Below are 18896 nucleotides of genomic sequence, written 5' to 3' on the forward strand. Positions count from 1 at the left end.
GGGTGAAAAAGTGAGCGGACAAGGTTGGAGGCTCATTTGTCAGGCTGTTTGATGCGGCCAGACACACCCAAGGCCATGTCCGGGTCGCCAAAACGAAGCCCGCATTATATTCTCGTCCAAAACCACTCTGGGAGACGAAAGCTTGAAAACAGAGGGGAATTTTGCGAGGCCTTCCATTCAGCCGACCAACCCTGCCATTCTCCTTCCCTCTCTTCCTCTCCCTTCCCTTCCTTACTCTCTTTGCACTCCTTCCTCCCTCATTCACTTCATTCTCTTTGCTCTCTTTCCTTCCCTCACTGTCCCTCTTCCCTGCTTTTCCCTCTCTTCTTTTCTCTCTCTTCACTATTTACTTTCCTACCTTCCTTTCACTTTTTCCCTCCTTCCTTCTCTCTCTGCGTCATTTTCATTCCTCTCTTCCTTACTCCCTTTATTCTCTCTCTGCACCCTTTCCTTCCTTGTTCTTTCTCTCTCCCTTCTCTCCCTTCCCTCTCTTCATTTCTTTCTTCCTCCCTTCCTCACTCCTCTTTCTGCTCTCTTTCCTTCACTTCTTCCTCACCGTTCTTTCTCCCTCCCTTTTTCATTCTTTGCATTCTTTCCCTTCTTTCCCATTCTTCCTTCTTGACTCTCTTCAATTTCATCCCTTCATTCTTTACTGCTTTCCTTTACTACCTCTCATATTCCTCCTTCCTTCCCTTTCCTCCCTCTCTTCTCATCTTCCCTTCGTCCCTCCCTTCCTACCCTCATTTTCTTTTTCCCTTCCTCATTCCGTCCTTCTCTCAAAATGACTAACCTCTTATTTTTTTCCCTTTATTCTCCTGTTATTTTTTTTCTCTCTCTCTCTTGCCTACTTTTCTCTTCTAACATCCAATAAATAGACTTTTGTGTTCTCTCTCTCTCTCTCTCTCTCTCTCTCTCTCTCTCTCTCTCTCTCTCTCTCGTGAAAATACCTCGTTTCATTCATCCACTTTCTGACCTCATTGCTTTATCCTCTCCTTACTTCGAGTCCTCTCCTCTCCTCTCTCTTCTTCCTCCTCTTCCCTTCCCTCCTCCCCCTCATCCCCTCCGGACCACCGCTAACAAGGCACTACATTCCCCTAATTCCTCTCTTATTTGGCACTTCTCTGTGGCATTCCGGACCGCTGCCACGTTCATAATTTACGGAACACAGAGGGAGTGGGAAAAGGGAACAAGTCTTTACTCGCCTTTTTCTGTGTCTTCCTGTGTTCGGTATTGTAGCGTGACTCTTTCAAGGTAAGGCAAGCATATTCTCAGACCTTGCGACACATTACTACATTTATTTGACTTTCGTAGACGTTTGAGTGATTTCCAAGGGTGGTTACATGAGCCTGGCGGTAAATTAGCAAGGTTTCTGCGTCGTGAACATAAAAACACGTCGATAACCTGTCTTATCTTCTCCGTGGCCTTCAGAAACAGTGACAACAAGCGCCCGAATCGTCTGGGAATACCGGCATCGTGATACACACCTTTCCTATGGACTGTTTACTGGGTCGTCGCTTCATTACGTAGAGAGGACAGATGCCGATATAACAAGCTCCCCTGTCTACTCGTATACAACTCCTTTGACATCACTTCCATAAAAGATCAGTCGGCTAGATTTCATTCTCTACGCGCTCTGTTGTTAAGTGTTTACTGGGTCGTCGCTTCATTACGTAGAGAGGACAAATGCTGATATAACAAGCCCTCTATCTATACAACTCCTTTGACATCAGTTCCAAAAAGACCAGTCGGCTAGATTCCATTCTCTACGCGCTCTTAAGTACCACGTCTCCGGGTTGATGGCTGCGTCCAACATACTGGTTATTTCCTTGGTAATACCGAGGTGCAAACAGGCCAAGGAAAAACGTAGCTGGTGACTGGAGGTGAACTTTGTGGAATTTTGCGAAGAGGACAAATAGTTTAGAGGCTGCCGTTGGTTTGTGAGTTGCTGATAAATGACGTCTTATCAAGGGTCATATTCTTAACCCGTCCGCTGCGATTGGCATGGATTTGGCTTTCACTGGTAGCCTGGTTACATAATAGTCTTTCTCTGCCTCTGTGGTGGATAGTGGAGTGCTTCACATGTGATATTGATATGCTGGACCTCCCAAGGTGCAGGACTACATTTTTCTTCATTGAATTGTAGCAGCCACTTTTTGTTCCATTTCTGTAGTTTGGTGATGTTTTCTTGAAGGAAATCCGCAGTTAAGAGGTTAAACATTCCGCACCCAAGCACATATCTGACGCCTTTTGTAGAGGTTTGACGCATATCCAGGGGAAGTTTTATGACCCTGGTGGTAGTCTGACTCTTCTTCTGTACCGTGAACCTAAAGTAAGGAAAGTAAGGAAGGAAGAGGAAGGGAAGAGGAAAGGAAAGGAAGAGAAAATTTAAGAAGTGTTTTGGAGAGGAAAGTAAGGAAGGAAGAGGGAGGGAAGAGGAAAGGAAAGGAAGAGAAAATTTAAGAAGTGTTTTGGAAAGGAAAAAAGGAAGAGGGAGGGAAGAGGAAAGGAAAGGAAGAGAAAATTTAAGTGTTTTGGAGAGGAAAGTAAGGAAGGAAGAGGGAGGGAAGAGGAAAGGAAAGGAAGGGAAAATTTAAGAAGTGTTTTGGAGAGGAAAGTAAGGAAGGAAGAGGGAGGGAAGAGGAAAGGAAAGGAAGAGAAAATTTAAGAAGTGTTTTGGAGAGGAAAGTAAGGAAGGAAGAGGGAGGGAAGAGGAAAGGAAAGGAAGAGAAAATTTAAGAAGTGTTTTGGAGAGGAAAGTAAGGAAGGAAGAGGGAGGGAAGAGGAAAAGAAAGGAAGAGAAAATTTAAGAAGTGTTTTGGAGAGGAAAGTATTAAAACACGACTGATCTCCTTTTCGGCCTTTATAAACAGAAGGTGTGGGAGGCGGAAGCGTTTGAGAATACCAAATTTAGTAACGAGTGGCTTGGGGTAGAGCCTTAAATACCTAATGGCGGGAGACTCACCGCTTTTAGTACTGACAAGGGCTTTAAAAAATAGATCGAGAGGGTTGTGGTTAAACTAAAACGCTGCCGCAATGAGAGGAACTTGAAGGCCACAATTGCAGCATGTTACCTGCGTGCCGAAGTTTGTGTAAAAGAGACTGACATAGTTCTGGAGTAGCACCGTCATCACCACGCTCAGCACCAGGTTTTTGTCACCACCACCAGCACCAACAACACCAACACCACCTCCACCACCACTAACAACACAACTACCACCAGCAACATCAACACCACCGCCACCACTAACAACAACACCAAAACAACCTCCTCCACCACCACTAACAACATCACCACCAACAACAACAGCAACACCACCACCACCAACAACAACATCAACACCACCACCACCACCAACAACAGCAACAACACCAAAACCACCACCAACAATAACAACACAACCACCACCAGCAACACCAACACCACCACCAACAGCAACAACAACACCATCTCCACCACAACCACCACCACCACCACCACCATTTCTATATCACCATCAGGAGACCATATTTATCACCATCACCACAACCATATTCACCATCATGTTTCATCATCTCTCTCTCTCTCTCTCTCTCTCTCTCTCGTTCGTGGATCAGCTGTGTCTTATTCACGCCGGAATCAATACGTGTCGATCGTCACACATTCATTCGACCCGGAAAATGGAAATTGTGTTATAAATCCCTGGGCGGAGAATGAACTGGCTTGGGTTTACGGGCTGGCTTACTATATGGCTGGATGGCTTACTGGCTGGGCTTATTTGCTGTCTTAGTCTGGCTGTTTGGCTTACTGGATGTCTGACTGGACGTGTGTGGGGGGGAGGGGAAGATTAGCCGAGTGTGAGGTTAAAAATGATGAGGAAAAGTTTCAAGAGATGATAAGTAAGAGGAGAGACTGGATGTGTGTGTGTGGGAGGGTTGGGGGAGGAAGAGTAGTTAAGTGCGGGTATTGAAATAATGGGAGAAAGTTTCGTGAGATGATTAGGAAGAAGAGAGAGGAATAGGACAATAGGGAAACAGTAATAAAACCAGATGGGCGTGAGTGAGTGTGTGTGTGTAGATATGGAGAGCTGAGGGATTTAAGTAACGGAAGAGTGGCAAAATATAAGCAAGGGAGAAATAAAGCTCTAGAAAGAAGGAACCAAAGAAAAATGAGAAGGGGGACCATATATGTGAATGAGAGGGAGTGAAGGAATAAGAGGAAGAGAAAGATGAGATGAGATAGGGAGGAGAAATAAAAGAGAAAGAGGAAGGTTGCTTTAGAATGAATGGGAGTGGAGAAAGTTTAAAACGAAGGGTGAAAATATAGGGATGGAAAGAAGAGGAAGGAACAGGAAAAGAGTGAGAAAGAGGATATGTAAAGTTGGTGTGAAATGGATGGGGGGAAGAGGAGGAAAAAGCAGAGGTTGTCTAAGAGGAAGGGAAGAAAACTTAAAAGAGGAAGAGGAGCAAGAGGAGGCTGAGAAAGGGAGAAATAGGGAGAGAATATGCAAGGACGATGTAATATGGAGGAGATAGCAAAAGAAGAACCTCTGTGACTGAATACGAGAATGAAATAAAACGTCAAAAAGAAGAAGTGTTTTGGAGAGGAAAGTAAGGAAGGAAGAGGAAGGGAAGAGGAAAGGAAAGGAAGGGAAAATTTAAGAAGTGTTTTGGAGAGGAAAGTAAGGAAGGAAGAAGAAGGGAAGAGGGAAGGAAAGGCAGGGAAGACTTAAGAAGTGTTTTGGAGAGGAAAGTAAGGAAGGAAGAGGAAGGGAAGAGGGAAGGAAAGGAAGGGAAGACTTAAGAAGTGTTTTGGAGAGGAAAGTAAGGAAGGAAGAGGAAGGGAAGAGGGAAGGAAAGGAAGGGAAGACTTAAGAAGTGTTTTGGAGAGGAAAGTAAGGAAGGAAGAGGAAGGGAAGAGGGAAGGAAAGGAAACTTAAGAAGTGTTTTGGAGAGGAAAGTAAGGAAGGAAGAGGAAGGGAAGAGGGAAGGAAAGGAAGGGAAAACTTAAGAAGTGTTTTGGAGAGGAAAGTAAGGAAGGAAGAGGAAGGGAAGAGGAAAGGAAAGGAAGGGAAAATTTAAGAAGTGTTTTGGAGAGGAAAGTAAGGAAGGAAGAGGAAGGGAAGAGGAAAGGAAAGGAAGGGAAAACTTAAGAAGTGTTTTGGAGATGAAAGTAAGGAAGAGGAAGGGAAGAGGAAAGGAAAGGAAGGGAAAATTTAAGAAGTGTTTTGGAGAGGAAAGTAAGGAAGGAAGAGGAAGGGAAGAGGAAAGGAAAGGAAGGGAAAATTTAAGAAGTGTTTTGGAGAGGAAAGTAAGGAAGGAAGAGGAAGGGAAGAGGAAAGGAAAGGAAGGGAAGACTTAAGAAGTGTTTTGGAGAGGAAAGTAAGGAAGGAAGAGGAAGGGAAGAGGAAAGGAAAGGAAGGGAAAACTTAATAAGTGTTTTGGAGAAGAAAGTAAGGAAGGAAGAGGAAGAGGAAAGGAAAGGAAGGGAAAATTTAAGAAGTGTTTTGGAGAGGAAAGTAAGGAAGGAAGAGGAAGGGAAGAGGAAAGGAGAGGAAGAGAGCATTTAAGAAGTGTTTTGGAGAGGAAAGTAAGGAAGGAAGAGGAAGGGAAGAGGAAAGGAAAGGAAGAGAAAATTTAGTAGAATGAGCAAGAACATAAATAACAATCACGACAAGAACAATAACAACAAACACAATAATGATAAAATAACAAAAAAAAGAAAACAAAAAAAGTAGATAACAAACAAAAATACTAACAATAACAACAATAAAAAGAAAAACAATACCATCCACATAAAAACAACAGCAATGACAACAAAAAAAACAAGAAAATAAAAACACCAAAAACAACAGGAACATCATCAATAACAAAAATGATAACAAATAGTGACTCGTTTGCAAAATTCCTATACCTATTTTTTTTTTTAGCATTCCGCGCATCTTCCAATTAAAACGCAATCAAACACACGAACACTCTGCATGGCACTACGGATGACGAAAACACTAATAACCTACGTACCTATTGGTGTGTGTGTGTGTGTGTGTGTGTGTGTGTTTGGGTGTACTGCTGTATTCAAACACTCAAAAGCTTTTAGACATATTGCACACACACACACACACACACACACACACACACACACACACACACACACACACACACACACACACACACACACAAAGATAGCGAGTTCAGTATTCTGTTTGACACATTTACGCACACACACACAAAAAAACTTAATGCAAAAATTTCAGTGGAGGAAAAACAATGATATTCCTACATTTTTTAACTGAGGCGGGAATTATGTCGAAACAGTTAAAGTGTAAATCTAAAATGAATTCTTCGAGCTCTTATAAATACGTTGGAAGTTCACTCTAATATCGGACATGGAAACACCTGCGAAAACACAACATAAAACAACAGTATCTTACCTTACCGAAGCGTGGCGCCCCAGTAAACATCGGCGACCATGGATTGACACACTTCTCTATTTCTGGCGACTTGGTGTGAACGACCATCTGAAAAAAAAAGGTAAGTGTTGATGAAGTTAAAGGAAGTGGTCCGAGATTTATGTCAAAAGTCTGAATATAGTAATTGAAACACGCGTCGAAGTCAATAAACGAGAGTGGAGGATTGAGTGGGTATAGAAAACATGGAAAATTGGGTGTAGTGATTGAAAGTGGTCGGAAAATTGTGTCGTCTCAATAAAGTAATTTCAACATAAGTATCGAAGTGTATAAAATATGAATGGCGAACTGAATGCGTCTAGAAAAAACATGGAAAATAGGGTGAAGTGATTGGAAGGGGTCGTTTATTTATGTCACAAGTCTGATGATGGTTGTAATTTTAACATGGGTTTCGAAGTGTATAAATGTGAGTAGACTTAATACGTATAGAAAAAAAACCGTGGAAAAAAGGATATCTTAATGAAGTGATTATATTATGAATGGTTGAGTATTTGTCACAAGTCTGGATATTGCAATTTCAACGTAGATTTCGAACTAAATATAAATGTGAGTAACGAGCTGAAAGATGATAGACTTTATATTAATGAAATGAATGGAAGTGATTGAGTATTAATTTCACAAACCTTAAGGTAGTACTTTCAACAAAGATTTCGAAGTATATAAATGTTAATAGATACTGCATACGTAAAAAAAAAGATGGAAAAGAGGATATACGATTAATGAAATGAACGGAAGTGGTTGAGTACTAATGTCACACGTCTGAAGGTAGTAATTTCAACAAAGCTTTCGAAGTATATAAATGTTAATAGATACTGCATACGTAGAGAAAAAGATGGAAAAGAGGATATACGATTAATGAAATGAATGGAGGTGGTTGAGTATTAATGTCACACATCTGAAGGTAGTAATTTCAACAAAGATTTCGAAGTATATAAATGTTAATAGATACTGCATACGTAGAGAAAAAGGTGCAAAATAGGATATACGATCGAATAAGCAAATGGAAGTGGTTGAGTATTCATGTCAGAAGCCTTAAGGTAGTAATTTCAACAAAGATTTCGAAGTATATAAATGTTAATAGATACTACACACGTAAAGAAAAAAGTGGAAAATAGTATATACGATCGATGAAGTAAATGAAAGTGCTTTAGTATTAATGTCACACGTTTGAATATAGTAACTTGAAGAGACGTGTCGAGGTATATATATTCTAGTGGAGGACTGAATTTAAAATAGAAAAGCATGGAAAAATAGTATATAGCAGTAAAGTGGATGGAAGTGTTCGGGTATATTTTTCGCACGTTAGATGAATATAGTAATTTCAACGTAGGCGTCGAACTATATATAAATGTGGGTAACGGAAAAAAAAAATACGTGTAAAAAAAAGCATGGGAAACTGTAGTGCGAGGGGTCCAACTGAATATAAGAAGATTAAGGTTTAAGAAGATTTAGTTTGAGAAGATTTACTATTTAAGAAGATTAGGAACTAGAAATAAAATTGGGCAAATATATCAGGCGTAGAAGTGTTAAGAGATGAACAACGCAAGGAACAGTGGAAAACCAAAACCTGTAGAAATCAAGAAGAATTAGGACGTTTTTCGGAGCAAGATACAGGACATTAGGAGTGTATTAAGACACCTCTCCACCCTAAATTAACCTCTCTTTTGACCGCTCTTTACTTTTGTCTATTATGGAAGCGGTGAGTAGCGGGCTTTTTTTTTTATCTGCACTCTTTTTGTTGCCCTTGAGCCGTCTCCTTTGCTGTAAAAAAATAAATAAATAAATAAATAAATAAATAAAAATTAACTTAAGACAGAGGCAGAGGATATTGGGGAAGGCCTTTGTCTTGTAACGAACGAGTAAAGGCTGAAGAAGATGAGTCAGAGAACAAGGTGGAGATGTGATTGTAGATTTTGCCGGAGCAGGATACAGCACACTAGGTTAAGAAACAGGAGGACATTGGGAAAGGCCTTTGTCTTGTAGCGAACAAATAAAGGCTGAAGAAGATGAGTCAGAGAGCAAGGTGGAAAGATGTGATGAGAGCATTTGACGGGACAGGATACAGAACACTAGCATAAGAAAGAGGCGGAGGACATTGGGAAAGGCCTGTGTCTTGTGGAGGTCTGCTAATGGATGAAGATGATGGTGAAGATGATGACGGTAATGATGGAGATAAAAAAGATGGGACGCTATTTATGGATCTGAAGGATGTAGACATTTTATACACCGAGGAGAAAATATACATGAGTTTAAATGTTAGTATAAATGAACGGGACTGTCGGTTTGCCATTTAAAAGTCCACTAAAATGTTGCTTCTCTTGAAAAAATACTAATGAACGTTAATATCTCTGACAAAAACCGGAAATACATAAATGCGTGGATAAATGAATGCATAAAAGTCTTGCCTGTTAGTTACACAATTAATTAGCTCATCAGATGTGTCATGTAAAAGCGGGAAATAGCATAAACGAGTGCGTTGAGCTGGACAGGTAAATATTTACATCAACTAATTATTAGATTGTCCAGGTGAGGCTCAAAATGTTGCCGCGTGTTCGGGATTGCCCCCCGGGAAACGTTCGCACTTTTCTTAAAACGTTAAAATTTTTGCCTCGATATTTCACTCACAACTCTAATAATTTATCTCATCGCGCGAAGCTTTATAGAATGAATATGTTCAGTCTGGATGCTAAAACTTGCCAGGTGTTTGTGTTTACAGGGTTTGTGTTTGTTGCAGCGCTCAGGAAATCAAGAATGTCAGTCCTCGACACCGTGACGTTTTAGGTATTTTTAACATGTCCAAAGATAAGAGACATTCCTGCTTTATATATCTCGGGTTATTAGTTGTTGGAACACACGCTTGTCAGGCCTCAGCGACAGACATTTGCTTATTTTACTATGCAGGCAAATATATTAAACAAAAAGATGCATTTCACATAAGATGATATATGCCATAGGAGACTACACAATGAATGAATGCATACCATTTTTTTTACTTGGTTTTCGCGCGTTTTGTCTATGCTGAACCCGGCGTTGTTTGTCCTCTTTTTTATTACGTATGAAAAACTGCGCCTCAAAGGAATGGCTCGCGGGAATTGTGGTCTCGCGCCTAAAGAGACAACAACGCCCGGCACACGTTTTGTTTACTCCGTCTTCCCTGCTTTGTTTTGCCGGCGTCCACCCCCGCACACACGCCGGCTCTTTCCTCTACCGGCCTTGGAAAAGAATGTATCCAAAAGAAACGCCTCGCCGGAATTGTCGTGATGCTGCCAAATGAGCCAACGCAATCAATTAACATATTTTCACATCCACGTCCAATCGAGAGGCAGCAGAAAAACAAACAAACAGGAGGAGAAAGATGAGGAGGAACAACAACAACAGCATATGAAGAGAGTCAGGAAAAGCTCTTCGTCAGCTAGGGAAGGAAAGGAAGGGAAAGAAAATGGCACATCCAGATAATACGAAATAATCAAACTTGAAAAAAATATAATACAGTGGTTTATGATGGAAAAACAAATGGCAAGTATCTGTTTTCTGCCGTCACAGTCATTAGTATTACCTTCGTCAGTATCACCACCATCACCTCTATAAGCAACCCAACGCCATTTTATTCCTTGCCCCAACATGGAAAATATATGTGGTTGAAAAATAGTAACTGAGACACACTCGTCCACACTCGTCCCGCTAGTAAACAGAGTAATGCAACGTAATTGACCCCTCTTTCGGCCACCTCTTTGGATGCTTTACAGGAGCAGCGAGTAGCGGGCTTTTTTCTATTATTGTTTCCTTTTTTGTGCCCTTGTGCTGTCTGCTTTGTTGTAAAAAATAAATAAATAAATAACGTTAAAAACTTCGCCTTTCCTTTAATACCATCATCGGAGTTCCTGAAGAAATGATGATGGGGTACTGAAGTGGTTTATTTATGCGAGGCGGCCTCCTTACTCTTCCAATATTCATTTGTTCTGATGTGTCGCATGTCAGGAATCACGGTGTACTTTGCGGTGAAGAGGAGAGAAAAAGAACGAAAAGAAAAAAATAAATAAAGCTCTCAGTAACAGGATGATTAGAACACAGATGACTTAAGAATGGTAAACAATAAATGCCAAAAGAGGATGATATCTGATATTAATGTGTTTTTTGCAGTGAAGACGGAACGAGAGCGGTAAGAAAACAAAAACAAAAAGACAAATCAAAACAAAACGCTTCACACAACGTTGACTGCAAACAAATAAGATGAAAGGTAACAGAAGATGACAAAAGAGAATGGCGTCAGAAATTAATGTGCTTTTTGCGATAGAAAAGACAGCAAGGCCGGGAAGAAAATAAGAAAACAAAACAAATAATATCCTCCCCTAACAAGCCGACTATACACACAGAAAAAAACAAGACTGCTGAATAAAATAAGACAAGAGAGAATGATATCAGAAAGTTATGTGCTTTTTGCGGTAGAGAAGACAGCAAGGTCGGGAAGAAAATAAGAAAACAAAACAAATAATACCCTCCCCTAACAAGCCGACTATACACACAGAAAAAAACAAGACTGCTGAATAAAATAAGACAAGAGAGAATGATATTAGAAAGTTATGTGCTTTTTGCGGTATAGAAGACAGCAAGGCCGGGAAGAAGATAAGAAAACAAAACAAATAATATCCTCCCCTAAGAAGCCGATTATACACACACACAAAAAAAAAAGATTGCTGAATAAAATAAGACATGAGAGAATTATATCAGAAATTACTGTGTTTTTCGTGGTAAAGAAAACAAGAGAAGGACGGAAGGGAAACAAATGAACAAAAACAAATAAAAACTGATTATACACAAAGAACATAATAAAAAATGCAAAATAAAAGATACTAAAATAGAAAGACCAAACGTTACTTCCAGCCTCCTAAAATAATTTGCAGTCTAGGGAGGAGAAAGCGTGTAGTGAGAAGGTCAGGTGTTTATTTTTAATGCTGTCTATCTTGCTGCCAGACGTGAGTGGTTGTTTGATATTGATGGCTACTCGCTGACAGGGATTAATGTTATGTCAATGTTCCTGCCTAATGCTGGTGATTTGCTGCTGTCCCTGGTGATGGCATGTTACTGGTGAGCATGTTTAGAGATTTGTATTTTACTTACTGGTTTGCGAAATGACTATTCTGCTCCTGGTTACGCGCAAAAAAAGATTGCTGAGTAAAATGAGACAAGAGAGAATGACATCAGAAATTATTGTGTTTTTCGCGGTAAAGAAAACAAGAGCATGGACGGAAAAAAACCCAAATGAACAACAACACACAAAAAAAAAGCAAGCTGATTACTCACAAAGAACATAATAAAGAATGCATAAGCTACCAGTTCGTCTATAGGTTATCTTGTTCCTGGTGGTGGCGTGTGATTGGTGAGCATGTTTAGGAATCTATACTTTAGTTACTGGTTTGTAATGATTATTCTGTTCCTGATTAAGACTTGACATTTATACACAATTTACCAGTTCGTCTATAGGTTATCTTTTCCTCGTGATTGCATGTAACTGATGAGCGTATATATATATTAGGGATTTATAGTGTAATGAAAGGTTCGTCTTACTTTGGTTATTCTGTTCCTTGTGACGGCATGTAGTTGGCGTGCATATATAAGAGACTAGTACAAAGTTACGTGTTCGTCTTGCGCTGATTATGACGTTCGATGACTCCGTGGAATTGGTGATGGTATACTAAACTTTAATACATTAGTTACCGGTTTGACTTACGGCTTGTTACTCTTCCATGTAATAGGTGGGCATATGTAAGTGATTTATACTAAGTTACATGTCTGTCTTTGGTTGGTTATGATGTTCCTGATGACTCCGTGGAACTGGTGAACGTATACCAGCCATAAATTCGTTAGTTACTGGTTTATAGTACGGTGTTTTTTTCTGTTTCTGGTGACGACATGTATTTTGGGGGCACATTTAGGAGTTTATACTTTACTGGTTTTTCCTACTTTGATTACTATGTTCCTGGTGACGACGCGGAGTGTGTGATTGTAATACTAGACAATTATACTTTAGTTACCGGTTAGACTTGTGTTGGTCGTTTTGTAATGCAGGTGATCGCATGATATTCTTGGCTCTTTGTTATTTGAAATCCGCTAATGATCTGTTTGGGATATTTGTCGCTGTTGGTAATGGCTGTGCGGTGTTGGATGGATAACTCGTGTTGTGAGGAATACCGTACGTGCTTTGTGACCTGTTTTCCTCCTATGATGGTTGTTTGTGTTCGTATTTGGTGACTGTGTGTTTTGGGGGAATGTTTTTGTTGTGAGAAATATATCGTCACCCTCATAAAATATTTGCCTAAGTCATTTTCCAGCGATTTCCAGGTTTTTCTCTACATCAATTTTTTTTTTTTTATCAGACGACGGACATTTTTGTATAGCTGCCTTTGTCATTCAGGGTTTGAGTGTTCTAGAATTGGCCTTTTCGTTTCTGCCTAAATCTTAAGCCAAATGAGATAATGACAGTTCTCTTCTCATTTCCTGTACAGTAGAAAATAATGACTTAGGCGGTTTGTTTCCGAAGGTGACGAAATGCTTTGTTACCTATTGCCGGCTCTTGCTGGTTATTTGTTACTGGTAATTGCAGGGTATTTTTTTTATAGTCATACATCACGGCAGCTTGAGTCATGCATCACGGCAGACACTGTAAATATAATTCGCCTGCGCCACTGACGGTCTGGGGTCGTTCGAGAGGCCACGTGAGAAAGCCTGCCGGCGCGATAGGCAGCGCGTGAAAATATTGACGGAAAGACGGAAAGGGAAGACTTAATAATAAAAAAAAACAAGGAAAGGACGTCAGCTTTTTTTTAATTCCTGTTTTAATTGACGTTGTACCTGATGAATTTTTTTTTACATCAAAGGACACGGCTCAAGGGCAGCAAAAAGAGTACAAAAAAATCCCGCTGATCTGACGGAAAGACGGAAAGGGAAGACTTACCAAAAAAAAAAAAATAAGGAAAGGACGCCCATTTTTTTAAATTCCTGTTTTAATTGACGTTGTACCTGATGATTTTTTTTTACATCAAAGGACACGGCTCGCTGATCTGACGGAAAGACGAAAAAGGTAAACATAAAAAAAAAAAACAGTAAGGAAAGGACATCCACTTTTTTTAATTCCTGTTTTAATTGACGTTTTACCTGATGATATTTTTTTTATATCAAAGGACACGGCTCGCTGATCTGACGGAAAGACGAAAAAGTAATACATAAAAAAAAAAAAAACAGTAAGGAAAGGACATCCACTTTTTTTAATTCCTGTTTTAATTGACGTTTTACCTGATGATATTTTTTTTATATCAAAGGACACGGCTCGCTGATCTGACGGAAAGACGAAAAAGGAAAAAAAAAAAAAAAAAAAACCCAGTAAGGAAAGGACATCCACTTTTTTAAATTCCTGTTTTAATTGACGTTTTACCTGATGATATTTTTTTACATCAAAGGACACGGCTCGCTGATCTGACGGAAAGACGAAAAAGGAGGACATAAAAAAATAAATTAAAAAAAAAACAGTAAGGAAAGGACATCCACTTTTTTTAATTCCTGTTTTAATTGACGTTTTACCTGATGATTTTTTTTTTACATCAAAGGACACGGCTCGCTGATCTGACGGAAAGACGAAAAAGGAAAACAAAAAAATAAATAAACAAAAAAACAGTAAGGAAAGGACATCCACTTTTTTTAATTCCTGTTTTAATTGACGTTTTACCTGATGATTTTTTTTTTACATCAAAGGACACGGCTCGAGGGCAACAAAAAGAGTACAAAAAAAAAAAGCACGCTGATTGATTAATGTTACCTTACCTGCTTATCTCCTGTGTCGCTGATATCATGGTTTCATTAGGGGTTGGACGATATTTGCACGCCCACCGCTACTTTGATCTAAATTACGCTTTGAAAATGTATTCAGTCTGACGCATTTTTCCATTACTCATAAATATATACGACCTTCAGTTTGCCCTCGTCACCCGGTGCTCGCATATTCCCAATCAAATGTAGGTCAAATAGTGATTTTTCCCCGCCCTACTTTTTCGATGATTTCATTACATCAGATTAATTATTGGACTCGGTGGAATATTCATGCTGCGTGGTTTGAGAGTGTAGGTCTTGAATATTGAAGGTGAAATGAGCACGAGTATATTCACGTGAGAAACGATGAAGAGTACGAAGAAAGAAGAGAAATGAATGGACAAAGAAGAAGGACGAGAAGATGATGAAATAAAATGGCTTGGTACACACGAAAAGCGCTGAGGAGTACGAGGAAAGAATAGAAATGAATGGAGAAAGAAGAAGGACGAGAAGATGATGAAATAAAATGGCTTGGTACACACGAAAAGCGCTGAAGAGTACGAGGAAAGAAGAGAAATGAATGGACAAGGAAGAAGGAGCGTCAGACTAAGTATTTAAACATGACTAGACACAAATTACAAGATATGAAGAGTAGGAGGGAAGACAGGGAGGAATGGACAACTCAAATACAAAGAAGGAAGAAAGGAAGACCAAAGATGAGAGAAGAGACGAAACTCAAGACACGCCATAAGAAGAAATGATTACGAGGGAAGAAAATTAATGGACATCGAAGTCAAAAGAAAAAGGAATAGAAGAACACCAAAGAGAAGAGACGCTCCAAAGACGAAGTTAAGACACGAGACGAAAAAAAAGAGAGGAAGAAGAGGGAAGAATTAATATTAATGGCCAGGGAAGTGTACGTAGGGGAGGACGAAGAGAGAAAGACCAATGTTGAGGTGGTTGGGTGTTGTAAAGGGAGACCTATGAGAGAACGGACTATCGGGAGATGAAAGTGAGGACCCGGACAGATGGGGAGGACTCGTCTGATGTAGCGGCTGCCAATAAGACGCGAAGGAGGACAAAGACGAAGACGAAGAAGAGGAAAAAAGAAGACGAAGACGAAGAAGAAGAAGAAGCCGAAAGAAAGAATATAAAAGACGACAACGAAGAAGAGGAAAAAGAGGAGAAGACGAAGAAGAAGAAAAAGACGCAAGAAAGAAAGAAAAAGAAAAAGACGATGAAGAAGAGAAAGAACAAGATGGAAAAAAGGAGAAAAAGAAAATAAAGCGAGAAAAAGAAAAAGGAAAAGATGATAATGATGATGAGAAAACTGAAGAGAAAGAAATATGAACACGAAGGTTGCTCTTGAAGGTAATGAAAGGAGAATAGTAAAAAAATAAGAGAAAAAGAACAATGAAAAAGTAAAAAATGATGGTGAGAAAAATTAAGAAGAGAAAGACATGAAAAACAAGGTTGATGTTGATGCTAATGATAATGAGAAAAAACAAAACAAAAAAAAGGTAATGAAAACAATAATAGTAATAATGAAGACAATACGAACAGGTGACACGCAACACAATGCCTTTAATTACAACGTGACCTCCATTACAGAGCAAGATGGGAGGAAGTAAAAGTGTTCCCGTTTTATTTTCCATCTAATTTAATGTGGAAGTAATATTAATGAAGTGGTGGTGGTGGTGGTGGTGGTGTTGACGGTGTTAGTGGTGGTGGTGGTGGTGGTGGTGTTGACGGTGTTAGTGGTGGTGTTGGTGAAGTGTAGCCTGGAGGAGGAAGGTAAATATAATAGAAAAATAATGAAGCTGCTATTATTAGTATTGCGTGTGTGTGTGTGTGTGTGTGTGTGTGTGTGTGTGTGTGTGTGTGTGTGTGTGTCAGACTTTGCATAATAATAACAATAAAAACAATAAAAATAATAATAATAACAAAATTAAAAGGCAATACAATACGTATAATCCAACACACACACACACACACACACACACACACACACACACACACACACACACACCTCCCTCTTTCACCCCCACTCACACCCACCCCCATTCCCCCCCCTTTCCGACGCACACAAGGGGGTCGTGGCTGCTGGTGTCGCCCTCTCTGCGCGATGAAAGTAAAATGTGTCCACCAATTACGTTTAGGAGGACGACCAAGACGACCCAGCCCCCGCGATGGCCCATAAGAGTCGTCCTTCGGGGAATTGACTGTAGGATTCTGGCCCCGTCCCTTCTCCTTCCCCTTCCCCTCTTCGTCCCTTCCCATTCCCCTTCTTTCCTATTCTCGTCCCTTCACTTATTCCTGCACTTTCTTGCCCGAGTCATTCCGTTTTCTCTTCACTCATTTCTCTTCTTCCTTTCTATTTTTTTGCCTTTCTCTTCCCATTTTTCCCTTCTAGTCCCTCGGCTTTCTCCTATTCTCTCCTGCCCTTGTTTTCTCGTTTTCAATTTACGTTTTCTTTCATTGTTTCTCTGTTGTTTTTTCCCTTTCTCTTCCCATCCTTCTTTCCTATTCCCTTCCTTTCAGTTACTTCTATACTTTCTTGGCTCTTCCCTTTCTCCTTTCGTCTTTCCATTTTCACCTTAACGTTTTCTTTCATGCCTCCCCTGCTCTTTTTTTTTCCTTTCTTCCCTTTCTCATTTCTCTCTCCACTTTCTTCCTTCTTGTTCTCTTATCTCTTCCTATTCTTTTTTTTGATCTCGTCTTCCTATTTTCATTTCACGTTTTCCCACTTTCCATCTCTCCTCTTTTCCCTCTCTTGTCCCCATTCATTCTTCTCATTCCTCTCCCTTCCTCCTGCACTTCTTGCCCCCTCCCACCCGTCTTCCCGTTTTCTTTCACTCCTTCCCTGCTCTGTTTTCCCTTCTTTTCTTTTCATTCTTTCTTCTTCTTGACTTGCTTTCCTCCAACGCTTTCCTATCCAACACACACGCTTATGTCTTTTCTCCCTTCCTTCTCTTTTCCTTTCTTCCTTTTCTCGTTTCGGTCATCCCATTTTCTTTTCCTTTCTATTCTCTTACTTTCTTCCTATTCTTTCTCGTCTTGGTCTTTCCGTTCTTCCTCCACATTTACTCTTCTTTCCCTTCTTCTTCTGTTTCGTTCTCGCTTTTCCCTTCCGTTTTTTGCATCTTTCCACTTTACGCCTTTTTATTTTACTTCATTTCATTCCTTCATTATTTCCTTCCTTCATCCATTTACAGGCCGTCATTTTTTTTCTTTTGTGTTTAATTATATCTCTTCTTTTTCGCTCCTCTCTTCCCTTCCTGCACCTCTCCACTTTACGCCTTTTCTTTATCCTTCATTTCATTCCTTCGTTCTTTCCTTCCTTCGCCCATATACCAACCGTCATTCTTTTCTTTTGTGCTTAATTATTTTCTTCTTTTCCATTTCTCCTTTCCTCATTTCCCACTCTCTTTTTTCGTCTACCTCTCTTCCCTGCTTCTACCTAATATTTGCTCTTTCCCTCCTCTCCCTTCTCTCAGATTTTCTTATTTCTTTTTTATTTACTTTATACTCTCCTCTCTCTCGATTTCTACTGGGTATGTATTCTCTCTCTCTCTCTCTCTCTCTATTTCTTTCATCCTTTACCTTCACTCCCCTCCACCTGACCTTCACTTTCTTTTTACACTTTTTTTCTTTTTTCTTATTCTCATTGATCGTACCTTCGGGGCGGTCTTCAATTTCCTTTATTTTCTTTTCTTCTTCAACAAATATTTGTCGAAAAGTTCCAAAAGTGTATAACTGGTGGTATTTTTCCTACCTTCTTTTTCTCCTTCATTCATTCTCTTTTTTTTTTCCTTCTGACATTTTTATTTCTGGTTATTTCTCACCTTATGAAATGTTTTAGAATGTGTTACTAGTCTTTTCTTTCTTTCCTTTCCTCCCTTTTCTCCTTCATTCCTTCACTTTCTTCCTTTATTCGTTTTTATTGTTTGTTTCTTACCTTTTGAAATATTTTAGAATGTATAACTAGTCACTTCTTTCTTCCTTCCCTCCTTTTTCTCCTTCATTCCTTCACTTTCTTCCTTTATTCGTTTGTATCATTTGTTTCTTTCTTACTTCGAAATGTCTAAGACTCTATTAATGGTGACTTCTTCCTTTCCTTCCTTCTTTTTCCCCCTCGTTCCTTCATTTTCTCCCTTTTTCTTTTTGTATGTTTCTTTCTCACTCTCTTGAAATGCCTAAACTCAATTAATGGTGACTTCTTCCTTTTCTGCCTTCTTTTTCTTCCTCGTTCCTTCACTTTCTCCCTTATTATTTTTTCTTTATTTATTTCTAATCCTCTTGAATGTTTTAGGTGACGTGGTTCTTCACTTCCTTTTTTTTTTTTTTACAATAAAGGAGGCAGCTCAAGGGCACACAAAAAAAGAAAACAATAATAAAAAAAGGCCCGCTACTCGCTGCTCCTAAAAAAGAAACAAAAGAGGTGTCCAGAAGCAAGGTCAAATACGGGAGGAGAGATGTCCTGATACCCTCCTCTTGAAAGAGTTCAAATCGTAGGCAGGAGGAAATACAGATGAAGGAAGATTGTTTTCTCCCTCATTGGTTCCTCTTCTTCCTCCCGCCTTCTTATTTATTCTTGCTTCTCACCTTCTCTCCGCGACCTTTTCAATCTTTCATCATCGACCTTTCGCTTCG

The 18896-nt window shown here is 39.7% G+C and overlaps 1 long non-coding RNA gene across 2 annotated transcripts in view; it reads right to left on the reverse strand.

Annotated features, from left to right (window-relative positions):
• Nucleotides 1–6427, reverse strand: part of LOC126997041 (uncharacterized) — a 264289-nt gene extending 257862 nt beyond the window's left edge. The window contains exon 1 of one of the 2 annotated variants that reach the window (XR_007751861.1): nt 6413–6427. This is a non-coding gene — a long non-coding RNA (uncharacterized LOC126997041). Of the gene's footprint in view, nt 1–6407 lie in introns of both variants that reach the window. The other variant, XR_007751860.1, reaches the window with a different exon arrangement.
• Nucleotides 6428–18896: the final 12469 nt, after the last annotated feature.

Source organism: Eriocheir sinensis, chromosome 11, assembly GCF_024679095.1.
Source record: "Eriocheir sinensis breed Jianghai 21 chromosome 11, ASM2467909v1, whole genome shotgun sequence".
Lineage (NCBI taxonomy): Eukaryota > Metazoa > Arthropoda > Malacostraca > Decapoda > Varunidae > Eriocheir > Eriocheir sinensis.